This window comes from Lagenorhynchus albirostris, chromosome 16, assembly GCF_949774975.1.
Source record: "Lagenorhynchus albirostris chromosome 16, mLagAlb1.1, whole genome shotgun sequence".
In the NCBI taxonomy this organism is placed as follows: domain Eukaryota; kingdom Metazoa; phylum Chordata; class Mammalia; order Artiodactyla; family Delphinidae; genus Lagenorhynchus; species Lagenorhynchus albirostris.
The window spans coordinates 54,664,254-54,678,611 of NC_083110.1; the positions used below are offsets into that span (position 1 = coordinate 54,664,254).

Sequence of the window (14,358 nt, forward strand, 5' to 3'; positions counted from 1 at the left end):
AATTGCTAGCTCATACCACTACTTAAAAGACACCTAGTAAGTAGAGTTCAATATTTGTTTATAGTTTTTTCCTGTACCCTATGGGCATATAGTCTAAATCTCCACTGGCCAATAAAGTAGCCACTAACCACATGAATTGAGATGTGTTGTGAGTGTGAACTGTACACAGTTTGTAAAGTTAGTAGGAAATAAGAAATGTGAAATACCTCATTAATATTTAAATAATATGGTGGTTATATGTTGAAATATTTTAGATATGTTAGGTAAAATAAATTTATAAAATTAATTTTACCTATTTTTATTTTAATGTGGCTACTAGAAAATATTAAATTTCATATGTGGCATCCATTGTCTCTCTGTTGGACATCACTGAGCAAGAAACCATGTTCAGAAGTTACTTGGATTAGTTTTCTCTCCCCAACATTCTTCCTATAACGTGGTTATGTTAGTTATTTGAAATACAGTTCATTTCTATTGTATTCTAAGTTTTTCTCCCCATCCTAATTGATCTTATTTATTTTTGAGCATGTGAAACATTAATATGGTTCCAAAAGTCAGAATTGTATTAAAATATATGTATATATATACTCAAAGCATTGTCACCCATTTCTTCTTCCTTTTCACCCTGTTTCCACCCATCCTCTATAGGTAACCAATCTTATCTTTCTCTGAATTATCCTTCTTGTGTGTTTTTCCCCCAGGAATGAGGAGATACACGTTTATTTTCTTATTTCTTAACTTTTTACACAAAATTTAGCATACTATGGATAGTCTTTTGTAATTTGCTTTTTTAATTTAACATTTCACTTAAATATATTTTGGTATCCATTCCATATCAATTTGTAGAGCTTGCCCTCCCTCCCTCCCTCCCTTTGTCTTTTCCTCCCTCTTAGGGTTGCATAGTACTCTATTGTGAGGATGTTAACCATTCTCTATGGCCATTTCCAGTATTTTGAATTTATGAACATTGCTGCAGTACGAACCTTGTTTATATATATTTTTGTACATTGGAAATGTATGTTTGGGTAAATCCCTAAAATAGGAGAGTTGGGTCAAAAGTTTAAAAGCAAATATAGTTTTCTTAAGTATTACTAAACCCCTTTCTGTAGGGGTTGTACGAATTTGAATTCCCACCAGCAGTGCATGAGTTTTCCCACAGCCTCATCGTCAGAGTATGTTGGTATGCTTTTAAATTTTTGCTAACCTGTTTATATTTCGAGATAGTATCTCGATACAGTTTTAATATTCACTTAGTAGTAGTTAATGATCTTTTCATAGAATATATAAAGGCCATTTTAATATCTTTTTGTGTGAATTGTCTTGTATTTTTAAATTCATTTTTCTATCAGGTTTTTGATGTTTTCTCCCTCAATTTTTAAGTGTCTTTAAAAATATATATATATAAATAAATATATATATATTAGGTATATTAGCTGTTTATAGTGATATATGTTGCACATATTTTTCTCCCAGTTTGTCAGTTGTCTTTTACTGTGTGTGTGTGTCTGTGTCTGTGTGTCTGTGCATCTGTGCATGTGTTTGAGCTTTTATGTGGTCCAATTTTTCAGTCTTTTGTTGCATCTGAATTTTGGGTTATAATTAGAAAACCTTTCCCTTTACCCAGGGTAAAGAGGAATTCACACACGTTTTCTTCTAGTACTTGTATGGTTTTAGTTGTTACATTTGGATCCCTGATTCATTTGGAATTATTCTAATGCATAATGTATGAGTTACTAATCTTTTTCTAGATGCTAATTACTTGTTTCAACATATTTTCTTTAAAAAGTACAATCTTGCCCAATATCTTGAAATGCCACCTTTATCCTATATTAAGTTTCCATTGAGTTTATTTCTGGACTTCTGTTCTTTTATACCAGTTTGTTTATTCCTGCATCATTATCACACTTTTAATTATAGAGGCTTGATAGTATATCAAGGGCCAGCTTTAAAATTTTTTATGTTTTATTGGCTATTCTTACAAGTTTATTTTTCTGTTGAATTTTAGTATCAGCTGTCTGTCTCTGTAAAAAAGCTTGCTCATACTGAGATTTTTATTGGGATTACATTACATTTATAAATTAATTTAGGAAGAACTGACATCTTTATGATGTTGAGTTTTCCATCCAAGAATGAGGAATATCTTTCCATTTGTTCAAATCTACTTTTTGTCTTTCAGGAATGTTTTAAAGTTTTCTTTATATTGTTTTTGAACACTTCTTGTCAAATTCTCCATTTCTTAAAAACTTATTAATATGATTTGTAGATTTTTATGCCAATATTTGTAGAACTACATTATTCTTTTATTTGAAATAAATTTATTTTACTTATTTTATTTTTGGCTGTGTTGGGTCTTTGTTGCTGCACGCGGGCTTTTCTCTGGTTGCGGCGAGTGGGGGCTACTCTTCGTTGTGGTGTGCAGGCTTCTCATTGTGGTGGCTTCTCTTGTTGGGAGCACAGGCTGTAGGCGCACGGGTTTCAATAGTGTGGCACACGGGCTTAGTTGTTCAGCGGCATGTGAGATCTTCCCGGACCAGGGCTTGAATCCGTGTCTCCTGCATTGGCAGGCGGATTCTTAACCATTGTGCCACCAGGGAAGCCCCACATTATTCTTTTTAATGTCTGTATTGTTTTCCATAGTATAAATGTACCATAATTTAACCTGGCCCATATAGATGGACATTAAAGTTATTTATAATTTTTCACTATTATAAATAGTTGTGGAATAAGTATCCTGTAGAAATCCAGTTATTTCCTTATGACACATTCTTTGAAGGAGAATTGCCTGGTCCAAAGGTCCTTTGATATATAAAAGATTTTGAAATATTGTTAAAATGCTTTCTACATTAATAAAATGTGTACCTCCATGAACAGTGTGGAGTCCTGTTTAGTCTGTACTTACCAAAACAGGACCTTATTGCTCTTTTTTTCATCTTTACCAGTTTGATGGGTAAAATAATATATTTATTTTGGATTTCTTTGCTAACTGATGTGATTTATTTTTTCTTTGCTAACTGATAAGTTTTATTTTTTATTCATCCATCCAGCCATCCACTCAAAATATTGTTTGTTTTTTTTGTTTTGTTTTGTTTTTTTTGCGGTATGTGGGCCTTTCACTGTTGTGACCTCTCCTGTTGCGGAGCACAGGCTCCGGACGCGCAGGCTCAGCGGCCATGGCTCACGGGCCCAGCCGCTCCACGGCATGTGGGATCTTCCCGGACCGGGGCACGAACCGGTGTCCCCTGCATCGGCAGGCGGACTCTCAACCACTGCGCCACCAGGGAAGCCCCACTCAGCATATTCTTATTGAACATCCACCATGTGCCATCCTAAAAGTTAGAACTATAGTAATGACTAGAAGTTGAACATCTTTTTGTGTTTTGATCATTTGTATTATTTTCTTATCTCTCTCTCTCTTTTTTTGATGGCAGTTAGATGTTTTGTCCCCCTCAGACTAGTTCTCAGAGGACTGAGAATGAGAGAAGATGACATTTCCTTATTCTGTTTTGTTGTTGAGCTTCTAAAAAGTGTGTGTTTATTTTCAATGCACTTTCTATGGTAAATCATTGTGTTAAACTGTTAGTATTCATGAAATGAGATCATGAAAGTTAAATGCACAGACAGGTGTCAAAGAAGTGATAACTACATATTTTTATAAAAATAATTTTTATTACTGTTATTTTCCAGGTGAGGCTGCTATCTGTCAGAAGGGAACTTTTTGTACCATTTACCTCAGACACGGTCTATCTGCACGTTCTAGAGTTTTATTATTCAAAAAATAAATGTCACTTATTTGGTAAGTCAGTTAACTATACTTATGTATATTTTAGAAATATTGTTTATTTACTCTGTTTGCTTATATTTTGTTTTTTAAGTGTCATTTTATTTTGTAACTCTTATGTAAAACAAGTTTGAAAGTGGCAATATCCTGAAAGGCGTTCAGGGTCTTTTGAAGATATTCTTGCTTCTGTTTACTGTCTTTCTTAAATTTTAGTTTTGTTGTAGAGAGAACAGGGGCTGGTTAAATATTGGAATTATTTCTCAAAGTTGAATTACTATCTTTGCTCTTTTCAGTCTCTTTCTACTGTAAGAACTGAGAATTAACATCCTTCCTGTCCAGCTCTAGCTTCCCTGTAGTTCAGTTAGGGAGCAGCAAAGATGCAGTTTTATTGTAGAGGTTTGATGAACTGATTCGGGAAGACTAGATGGGCAATTAAATCCTCAGTACAGCATAATAAAGCAGAATGAGTAATGCTATCAAAGAACTTAGAAATGAAAACTAATTAGATAACTAGTAAAACTGATTTTAATTTTTAAAATATTACTCTATAGGTGTTTATTTTTAATTAATTCCTTTTTCTAAGAAGACTTAAGTTGATATGACCTGCTGTTTTGTGAGAGGTTTTTCTTCCCCACATCCTCTGATGATCTTTTCAGTCTGTTCCAGCTTCTGACTCTCATGTGTAGCCAGTGGCAACCGGGAAGCTGATATATAGGATGAAGGATTTTTCAGAGGGTCAGGCACAGCAACTGTCAGAAGATGACTGTACTTGTGTGCTGCTGAAGCACATGGCAAAGAATTGGATGGAAACTATAATGAAACGATACTGGTGATTTCCAGAATTTCCTTTTAATGTTAATATTGAGAGCTGAGCTTAAAACAAAGTACTGTCAGATAAAATTTAAGGATGAGGAGCCATAGGCACAGAAAAGAGGGGAAGGAAGATTCTCCTTTGATATGTTTTTTGGTAGCCTCTTTGCTTCTGTTAGCATTGGAAAGCTGACTTCAGATGTTCCTAGATGATGTGCATGGCTCGTGTGAGTAGAGGCATGGGATTTTATTGTACCTGACTCTGAAACGGCCCAGATCTCAGAGCAAACCAAGTGAGTTTTAATCTTGGTTATTTAAAATCTCCTTGTACCTGTCTTATTGAGAGTATTATTTTTTTTTAAGAAGAAACTAATTTGCAACTGGCTATAAAGAGCGACATTGTGTCCAGGCAAATGCTGTCCTAACACACTGCGCTGTCCCACAGGGGTAATTCTCAAGTCCCCAAACACAGTGCTGACAATCTGTGGCAGCCTGTGAATTGTTGGGCAGCAGTTGGGGAGGATGGACAGCAGAGTGAGGTGGTCGTGTGCAAGTTACAGAGGAGATGGGAAGGGGGAGAAATGAGAGAAGAGCAGAGCATCTCAGGTTCTGTGGGCAATTAGAATGGTAGCTATTCTCCTTGTTAGCTCTGCTGATACAATTGTGAAACGAACAGCTGGAGTTGGTTTTGGTGGGGTAGAAGTAGTGTGTTTTACTTTTCCTTTCAAGCTGTTATTGTTTCATTCTGTCTTCAAAACTGTAAGGTTAGATGTTCTATTGATGAGAGTAGGGATTGGATGGATTGAAAAGTTTTGAAGAGACTAGAAATATCACTTCATGCTGGAAAATGAAACTATAAAAATCAGTGTAATGGGGATGGGTCTTATCTTTTCTAGGAACTGTTACAATGGTAGTAAGGCCAGTTACCATATCTAGATCCAGAATGACTGGGCTTTTATCTCAGACAAATGTATATCCTGTTACTTATTTGTTTATTAGATTTTATACACAGAAACATATATCACCAGCTATTTGTTTCAGAAACACTTGGCCAACTATAGGAGTCTTCATCAGGTATCAAGGCATGAGTTTCTGGGTATTATTTGGATTGTGGAGTAGAATATAATGTGGGGCAGGCTTTGGTTCAGTTCTTTCTCTGGTTCTGAGAATGGCTATACAAAATAAGTGTATTTGATTGCTCCCCTAGATGTAATGTTTGTTACTGAGTATGGGATTAGACTTGGGGCACATTGTTTTGGAGCCCATCCCTCCTGTTGATCCTGTTTCTGGGTTTTGGTTAAATGTTACACTTGCTCATTGATACCATCGGGTTAAGCAAGCATAAGAGAAATGTCAGTGTTAACATTGTGTGCTGTCTCATCACATTTACCTGATGGTACCTATTAAAAAAGATGACAGGGTAAATGAATGGGCACATGGTGTAAGGGAAGGTATGGAGAACTAGAGACACAGTAATAGTATCACTTCTCAGGAATTGTCTGTATGGTCTAGACTTGACTCTCCATTGCTTGGGGTACTGAATGTCTAAACCTAGTGTTGAAGGCCCTCCAGGCTGAAAACAATCTTTCTGGCAGAATGTTCCACACTTTCCTATATTGAACCTTGGCTCTAGTAGTTTCTATAGCTGTCTCCAAAATAATGCTTTTTTAAAAAAAATTTATTTTTTTAATTTATTTATGTTTGGCTGCGTTGGGTCTTCATTGCTGCACGTAGGCTTTCTCTAGTTGCCGCGAGCGGGGGCTACTCTTTGTTGCGGTGTGCAGACTTCTCATTGCAGTGGCTTCTCTTGTTGTGGAGCACGGGCTCTAGGTGCGTGGGCTTCAGTAGTTGTGGCACGCAGGCTCAGTAGTTGTGGCACACAGGCTTAGTTGCTCGGCGGCATGTGGGATCTTCCCAGACCAGGGCTCAAACCCGTGTGCCCTGCATTGGCAGGTGGATTCTTAACCACTGTGTTACCAGGGAAGTCCCAAAATAATGCTTTTTGCTTACTGCGTCTTCAAATTGTTCAGGCTATTCCTTTTACTTGGAATATCTCCCTTCAATTCTCAGTCTACATACCAGCTTCCAGTTCCTCCTACCTTATGACATCTTCTTCAGCTATTCCAGGCCCTAAGTGATAGCTCTCTTTTTATCATTTACAACTTTTCTCTTTGTTTGGCAATTATATACTACCTTAAAACAACTTTTTTTGTTTTTCTAAAATTTCTTATCTTCCCAATTAAGTAGAGATAACTTAAAGAGGAGGCTACATTATTCATGTGGTTCAAACCATGTTCTTACCTGTGGTCCAACTTTACAGTTTCCACTGTCCCAGCATAGGTCTCAGTACAATATGTGCACTTAATAAATATTTGTTTGCTACAAGAAAATACCATCACCTATTGTTAGCTTTTACCAACCTTTAACATTTATCTTGCTTTTTGTATCATAAAAATAATAGATTAGAATAGGATTTAGTACCTGAGCCATGTTTGTTCAGTGGATTATTCTACTTTGAAAACCTTTTGTAGCACTCTGTACAGTCTTCCTGATCCTTAAAGGGGCAGTTCTCTGAAGATATCACTGTATTCTAAGATAATTGTTTGTTATTCTTGAAACTCTAATTAGTAAACTTTCAATCTGCGTATAAGAGAAGCTTTTATTAATTATCTGATGTTTTCTTTGCCTGCTTTAGAATGAAGCTTGCTTCTTTTGGTGTCTCAGTTTCTTAGCCACATTTGGCTTTCACACTTGGTACTGTAGCTACAAAGAGGAAGGAGACATAGAGTTGTTGTAACTATATCTCTAACATAAGTACTCCATCTCCTTTACAATTATTCTCTTTTGTTATTATTGCACTTTGGTATTTCTGTCTTTTAAAACTGTGCTATGCTTTGTTTTACCCCATTTTTTAGAAGGCATGTATTCTAGTCTACTGTAGTAGTTAAGTGCAGGGACTTCGAAATCCTAACTAACACTTGGAAGCTGTGTGATCTTAAGTAAGTTTCAGATTTCTCATCTGTAAAATTGGGAAAATAATAGCTACCTCTTAGTATGTACTTGGGGTCCAATGAGATAACATATATAAGACACTTAGCACAGATTAAGCCTAGTAGTCTCTACTTTCAAAATTTACTTAATGGTTTATTAGCTTTAGTTTGTGAATCCTAAAGGGGAAAAAAAATCAAGCTTAATGTATGTCAGGTTTGAGGCACAGCCCTGAAAGCCTTATTCATTTCAACTCTTTTATTGTCAAGTATAGGATATCAATGCAACCCAGGAGAGGAACTAATTTCAAATAAGTCTAGAAGGACAGACCAACCTCCAGATGTATAGTGAGGGAAAGAAATTTTAGGAGGGAGTTTTCCTCTCTCCTCCCTACCACCAGGTATATATACAGAGCAGGTAGCAGACTTTTCTCTCTACATTTCTGTTACATATTATATTGCTGTTGTTCAGTTATATTAAAGCTTTGATCTGACTACCTTTTGAGGTGGTCAACAGTAGATGCAAACATTAAATTTGGAACACTTAAGTTGGTGAACCATGGGGTTACCACATCAGTGGAGTGTGAAAGAGACTAAGTTGCGGACTGTTTCCCAGCCTGTAAAGCATGAAATCAGTTGGTGCCAATGCATGGCGACTGTGGCCAGTGGAGTGTAAAATAAGTTGGGAGCGTGAATTGTGTTATGTTGTAAGAAAAACCTTTTCATGCCATAGTTTGTTTACATATTTTGGGGCCCTCAAGATCCCGTTGGAATCATCTATCCAGACAATCATCTTTCATTGTCTTGATACTCAGATTTTTTGTGAAATGTTTCTTCCAGTTATGCAAGCTATATTCTTTGTTCAACTGCATGCACAGAGGCAAAGGCTGTAAATGTCTGAAGCAGACTAATATTAAAATACTGTAACTGTTATATTCTGTTTAAGATGACATCTGAAAATACCTTCTGCAGCAGGTATTTTATGTACAAGTTTCTTTTCTTTTTAGATTCAGATTTGAAAGTGTACTCTATATTCTGCTTTGAAGGCTTCTGCAGTCTAGGAACTGTGTCATCAGTTTCACTGGTCATTGTTCCCATGTTCCCATGTGCCTCTGGAGAAAGGGAAGTATGTAGAGAAAGGTAACTTTTCAAATGGTCAGGGGAGTTGGCAGGAAGAAGTATAGAGATTATTCTTACGGGGAATAGAAGAGAGGGAATTCCTCTCCTGACACCTGGTGAGGTTCTTCACCATATGGCTTTGAGGATGAGGCAAGGTGAATGAGGAAGTTTCAGAGATAGTAGTAGATTATTATTGTCAGCACTTTTAAGTCTGGAAGGTTATTGGGAGTAGTCATGCCATGAAAGCATTAATCTTTCATTCTTATCCTAGTTGATTTTCCTGTTTTACTGCAGCAGTCTTTGAGCTCTCTTTGGTTGCTATGCATTTATACAGATTCTAAGCAAATTGTTGATATTTATGAAATTAATAGATGATTGTAAGAGATCATCGTGCTGAATATCAGGCAGTCTAGTGTAGTAGTTAAAAGCAGGGACTTTGAAATCCTAACCAACACTTAGAAGCTATGTGATCTTGAGTTATTTAAGCTTCAGATTTCTCATTTGTAAAATTGAGGTAATAATATTTACCTCATAGTATTATAGTTGGAATCAAATGAGAAATTAGATATATGAAATATGTAGCACGGTCCCTGTCATATCTAAGTCCTCATTGAATGGTAGGTAGCTGTTTAATTTTTCTTTCTCTTCCTCTGCTACTACTGTTGGTACTACTTTGCCACTACTTCACTTTTGCTTGTAGAGCCTACACCTTAATGGAACAGAAAACATAATTAGATGTGATTCACAGCAGCAAATTTTGAAAAATATGTCACTGTTCTCTTGCTTAATCTATTGCTTAATAGATCTTTCTTAACCAAATAGAAACTCTATAAAAAGACTTTTTAGTGAAAGGAAAGGATCTTTGTGTTGGCTTGAGATAGCCTTGTAAAAAAATTGATTATTCTAAAGTGTATTTGGTTAATGCAAATAAAACAGCTTTTCTATGAACTTAGGGAGTATATAGAAATAAAGTAAGAGTTTAAGGAATTGTCATTCCTTATTATTCACCTAGCACCAGTTATTTTTTCTGAGGAGTTGCCTTTTTTTGAATTCCTAGGAGAAATGTTTTGTCTGGTCCTAAGAATAGTTGTAGTAGAGTTCTTGTCCAATGTTCGAGGACATTTTTGTGGGAATGGGAGGGAAAAGTCATCCTGATCATTTACTAATGAAGATGTGCCTTAGTGTGAATAATATATTTGGTTTTGATGTGTATTATGTGTTTATTTTTTTTTGTATTTTGATGTGTATTATGTGATTATTTTTGCAGCACAATTGACTTCCTGATTAACTTTGCTCAGCTAGTATATCCTGAGTATATATACTAGGTGGAAAACCGGTTAAGGCAGCTATGATGGTGATAAAACTACTTAGTTTAGTTGATGGGAGATCTGGGTTCTGGTCTCACTTACCACTCAAACAGCTACAAGTCTTAAGTAAATTCCTCAAACAGTTTCCTCATCTTTAAAATGAGGAGGTTATAGGACATGATTTTCCAAGGTCTTTTTCAGCTAGCTGTAAGGTATAAAGATCTGTATGGAGTAGCTTGACAATCAGGAAATGCAGCAGTGACACATTTTCACCAACAGAGGGTGAAGTCCAATCAGTCAGCTTGTGCTCTGTATTTGACCAGTATGTGACAAGCTTGGAAATTAAGAGGACACATTGCTCCTCTATCCATTTAATTTAAGTTGTGGAGCTTCTTGCTGTTACGATTCTACTTGAATTTGACATCTTTCTGCTTTTTTTCTGCTTTTTTTCTTTTCAACCTTCTAGGTAAAGAAGGGAGAAGAGAAAGGTAGCGGTTTCTAGTTGTCAGGGATTCATCTAATTTTGTTCTCTAAGGTAGAGAGTGAGTCTCAGATGACCCATTGGCAACTTTGATGGGAAGCACAATAGTATGAGTGGCTAAATTTAAATTACTTGTGGACACCTTCCTCCCCACAAACACACAGGCACACATACAAGTGACATTCAGTCCTTATTACCCTCACTCCCTCTGAAATCCCAAGGATGAAAATGGGATGTCTGAGAAATATAATAAAATAAGCACAATACTTTTAATTGAAATCTGGGTTCCAGTTTTGCTTTGCTACTTAGTATCTATCTAACCATGCACATTACAAGCTCAGATCCTCAATTTCTTTATTTGAATTCTGACCTATACAATCTTTTTCAATAATGTAATTTAAGATTCTGTAAAAATTCTTTAATGTTTATGTGAAGGACACTGCTATTCTTTTTTTTTTTAACATCTTTATTGGGGTATAATTGCTTTACAATGGTATGTTAGTTTCTGCTTTATAACAAAGTGAATCAGTTATACATATACATATGTTCCCATATCTCTTCCCTCTTGTGTCTCCCTCCCTCCCACCCAACACTGCTATTCTTGATAAGACATTATAATTAAGCAATATCTTATAAAAATAGCACATGATTTTTTTCTTTTTCTTTTTGCTAGGAATAGAACTATAGGTATTGTTAAGGCACAAATATTAAAGTATTAAACCAAACTACCATTATGGCAAGAAGAACGACAATTTCCACTCCGCTGAGACATTTTTCTAACCCCCAAAACAAATACAAACAAATTCTCTGAACATTGGCTCAGAGTGGCAGTGAGTCAGTCAAGAAGGGCAGGACCAGGAGCCAAGCCAAGCTGATATGGGGTATAGTTGATAGTGAAGCATTTAGAGAAGTCATCTGGGGATGAGTGAGCTTAGAAAGAGAGGGCATGTGGGGTCTAGGAATCTATATCACAAAGCTGGATTCAGAGTCCATTTCTTTAACCACATGAATGGAAGTAACTTTGATATAGAGTCCAGTTGTATGAGTCTGAGGGCACAGGATAACATGGAAGGAACAAAGAGGGCATGTAGTCCAAATAAACAAGCTGAGATAAGTGTCTAGAAGGTGACAGACAAGTGGATGTAAAAGTGTGCTTGTGAAAACAGGCAAGGATTAGTACTTATGATTTGATATGTACACAAGAGAGTAGAAGCCAGCCAGGCGAGCTAGATAGAAACAGCATTTTAGGATTATGTGCAGAAGACAAAATTTTAATCTATCCTGGTTTTAATCACCCTCCTTGATGTTGGTAGTCATGCCAACTTGGTATATCCAGGGCACCACACGTTTGAGGCTAGCGATTACATATCATTGACAAACTCTGCATGGTTTGTATGCTTCTAATAGCTTCACACTCCAGTGGATATGCATAGTCACAGATCTGTTCACTACAACTGCAGAATTCATTTCACAGAACTGGCTAGTAAAAAATTTGGCAGGCAAGTTAGCTTTTCAAGTGCTCCTAGGAATGGAGCCCAGCTGTTGGGCTTTGAACTGTTGGAATTCATTGGGTTAGCAGCTAGAAAGAATGGACTGTAACATTTTCAGCCTAGTTCCTGACAGCAAAGCAGAGGTGTTAGAATTTCTGTTCTAAAGGTTTACACTGCAAGTAACTTAACCTTATTGCGTGTCTTAATATTACTGGGCTTCTGACCGTTGAAATATGGCTTGGATCGATGGTGGTTTGGAGAAAGTAGAAAGAGGGCTATCCATCATTCAGAGGCTTCATAGAAGCTGCCTGATAATGCTGCTTTCACCAAGCAGCCATCTGTCCATCCATCCATCAGTAGGATGAAATGAGATTTAGCGGAACAGGCAGCCGTAACTCTGAGACACTTTCTAACCAACGCTTGCAGCCCTGGCCTTAGTCTGACCACAGAGCACCGCGCTGGGGTCTGGCGGGATGTGACAGCAAGTGCAGTCACATTCCCGCCACTGCCAGCCTAGAGTGTGTTCAGTACGAGGCTGAAACACAGCCGAATCTCCCATACAAATTTGACTAAACTTTGGGTGACGAGCAAACAGTAATTCTCTTTCAGGTCCATTCTGTTTTACAAGTTGAGCAGACTCTTTTGATGGAGAATGTTTTGTTTGACTTGGAGAAGAAATAGAATTAAGAGCTGATTTAATTCTCTGGAATCCTACCACACAGTTTAGCCTTTAACCCATGTCGTATATTGGCAGGCGGCTTTGTAAATGCTAATGAATCAGGAAGATCACCTTTTTCTCAATTGTAAACACTGTGGGTACTTCTGCTGGCAATTCTCAGTTCGTCATGGTAATGAAGGATGAGGCTAAATTAAATTCAGGGATAATTCAATGATTTGATTTTATACAGATTCTTTTTCCTCTAAAATTGAAATTTTTACCTAGGTTGTTAGAGAGCAGAAATTGCTTATTTCTCTCTACTCTGTATTAGTGGTGCCAATACGAAAGAAAGGAAAATGTGGACAGGAAAAAGGGTAAAAGATTAGAAGCAAGAACCTGGATTACCCCTAAAATAGATAATCAGACTCTGAGTATTGAATGTTAACTGTTATCTTCCTGCTTTTCCAGTGCACTGAGACTTCTGAGAGCCTCTTGGTCAGTATAGCTCTGTGCTCATGTTACCTATCCTGGTGACTTCCCTAGCCATGGCCACGTTCCTTGACTGTTTTCTTGCAGTGGTCACTTTAGACCTCAGCTCTTGCCCTTTGTTCTGAAGGCTTGCTTTTCATTTTAGATTGGGGGAGGGGTCGAGGGAGCCTAATGTACCGGAGATGCCTCGGAAATGAGAGCCTTGGATGAGTTCCTGGGCCTATTGATCCACCAGCAGTTTATGCATCCTGACATTCATAATCTCAGTAGGCTGCTGATGTTCCTGATTAATGGGCCCAGGGGCTGTCCATCCGTCACTTCACATTAATTACCGAAGAGGTGTTTTTCCAGTGATTTACCTGACAGCGGGCTGTGATAAATACCCCTAAGCAGAGTGGGCAGTAATTTATCACAAGGCCGCCCCCCCCACCCCCACTTACCCTTCCACCTAACCACGGGACAGCATTGGGACCTGACCAAAGAGTGCCCCCTCCCCATAAGCTATCTATCTCCATAATTGCTTGTGGATGCATATTTATTGGGGCATGGGAGCTGGCAGATAGCATTCTAGAATTTGTGCTAAAGATGATGAAAAATAAATCTTCCTAGTAGGAAGAGTAGTAACTGGTGTTTTTTCATGGGGCAGAGAAGTATATATAAGCTGCCTTTCTGTTACTTTTAAGAAATCTGATGGAAATATTGCCTGCCCTACTGTGCATGTCCTGTAATAATTGCTCTGTGAGCTTTAAAGAGGGGAGAAAGCACAGTTTTGTCTTTTTGATGTTTGTAGTCTGTTCAGGGAGAATCTGAAGAAATATGAGAAATTAGAGAACATTTCAAGGCACTAATATAATCTTGGGGGGATTGGGATAGAACTCCAGGGTTCCATTTCCTACTTTGTGGCCTTAGAAAGTGAAATTTAGTTAAATATTTAAATATTTGAGCGTTTTCCATGTGTCAGACATTGTATTCAACTCTGGAAATATGAAGATGAATGTGATATAGCAGCAGACCGCAGGGAGCAAAGTCTAGTGCCCCTAGCTTTAGTCTCTCAAGCTATAAAGTAAGCTTTTCCAGAACGTTGTGTAAGTATTTTAAATTAATTTAAAATTAATCTGAAATTAAAGGGATTTAAAATTAATTTAAAATTAACTTCCACATTAATTTTTTTTCTAAATATTTGTTGAGTACCTTTTGTGTTCCTGAGGATACAAGAAGCATTTGAGAAACAGTATCTGC

General features: G+C 37.1%; 1 protein-coding gene across 2 annotated transcripts in view; it reads left to right on the plus strand.

The window, feature by feature from the left end:
• Positions 1–14,358, plus strand: part of R3HCC1L (R3H domain and coiled-coil containing 1 like) — a 93,638-nt gene that overhangs the window by 21,729 nt on the left and 57,551 nt on the right. For both annotated transcript variants that reach the window (XM_060126475.1, XM_060126474.1), the window contains exon 2: positions 3,685–3,793. The gene's annotated coding sequence lies outside the window, so the exon portion shown is untranslated. The remainder of the gene's footprint in view (positions 1–3,684; positions 3,794–14,358) is intronic.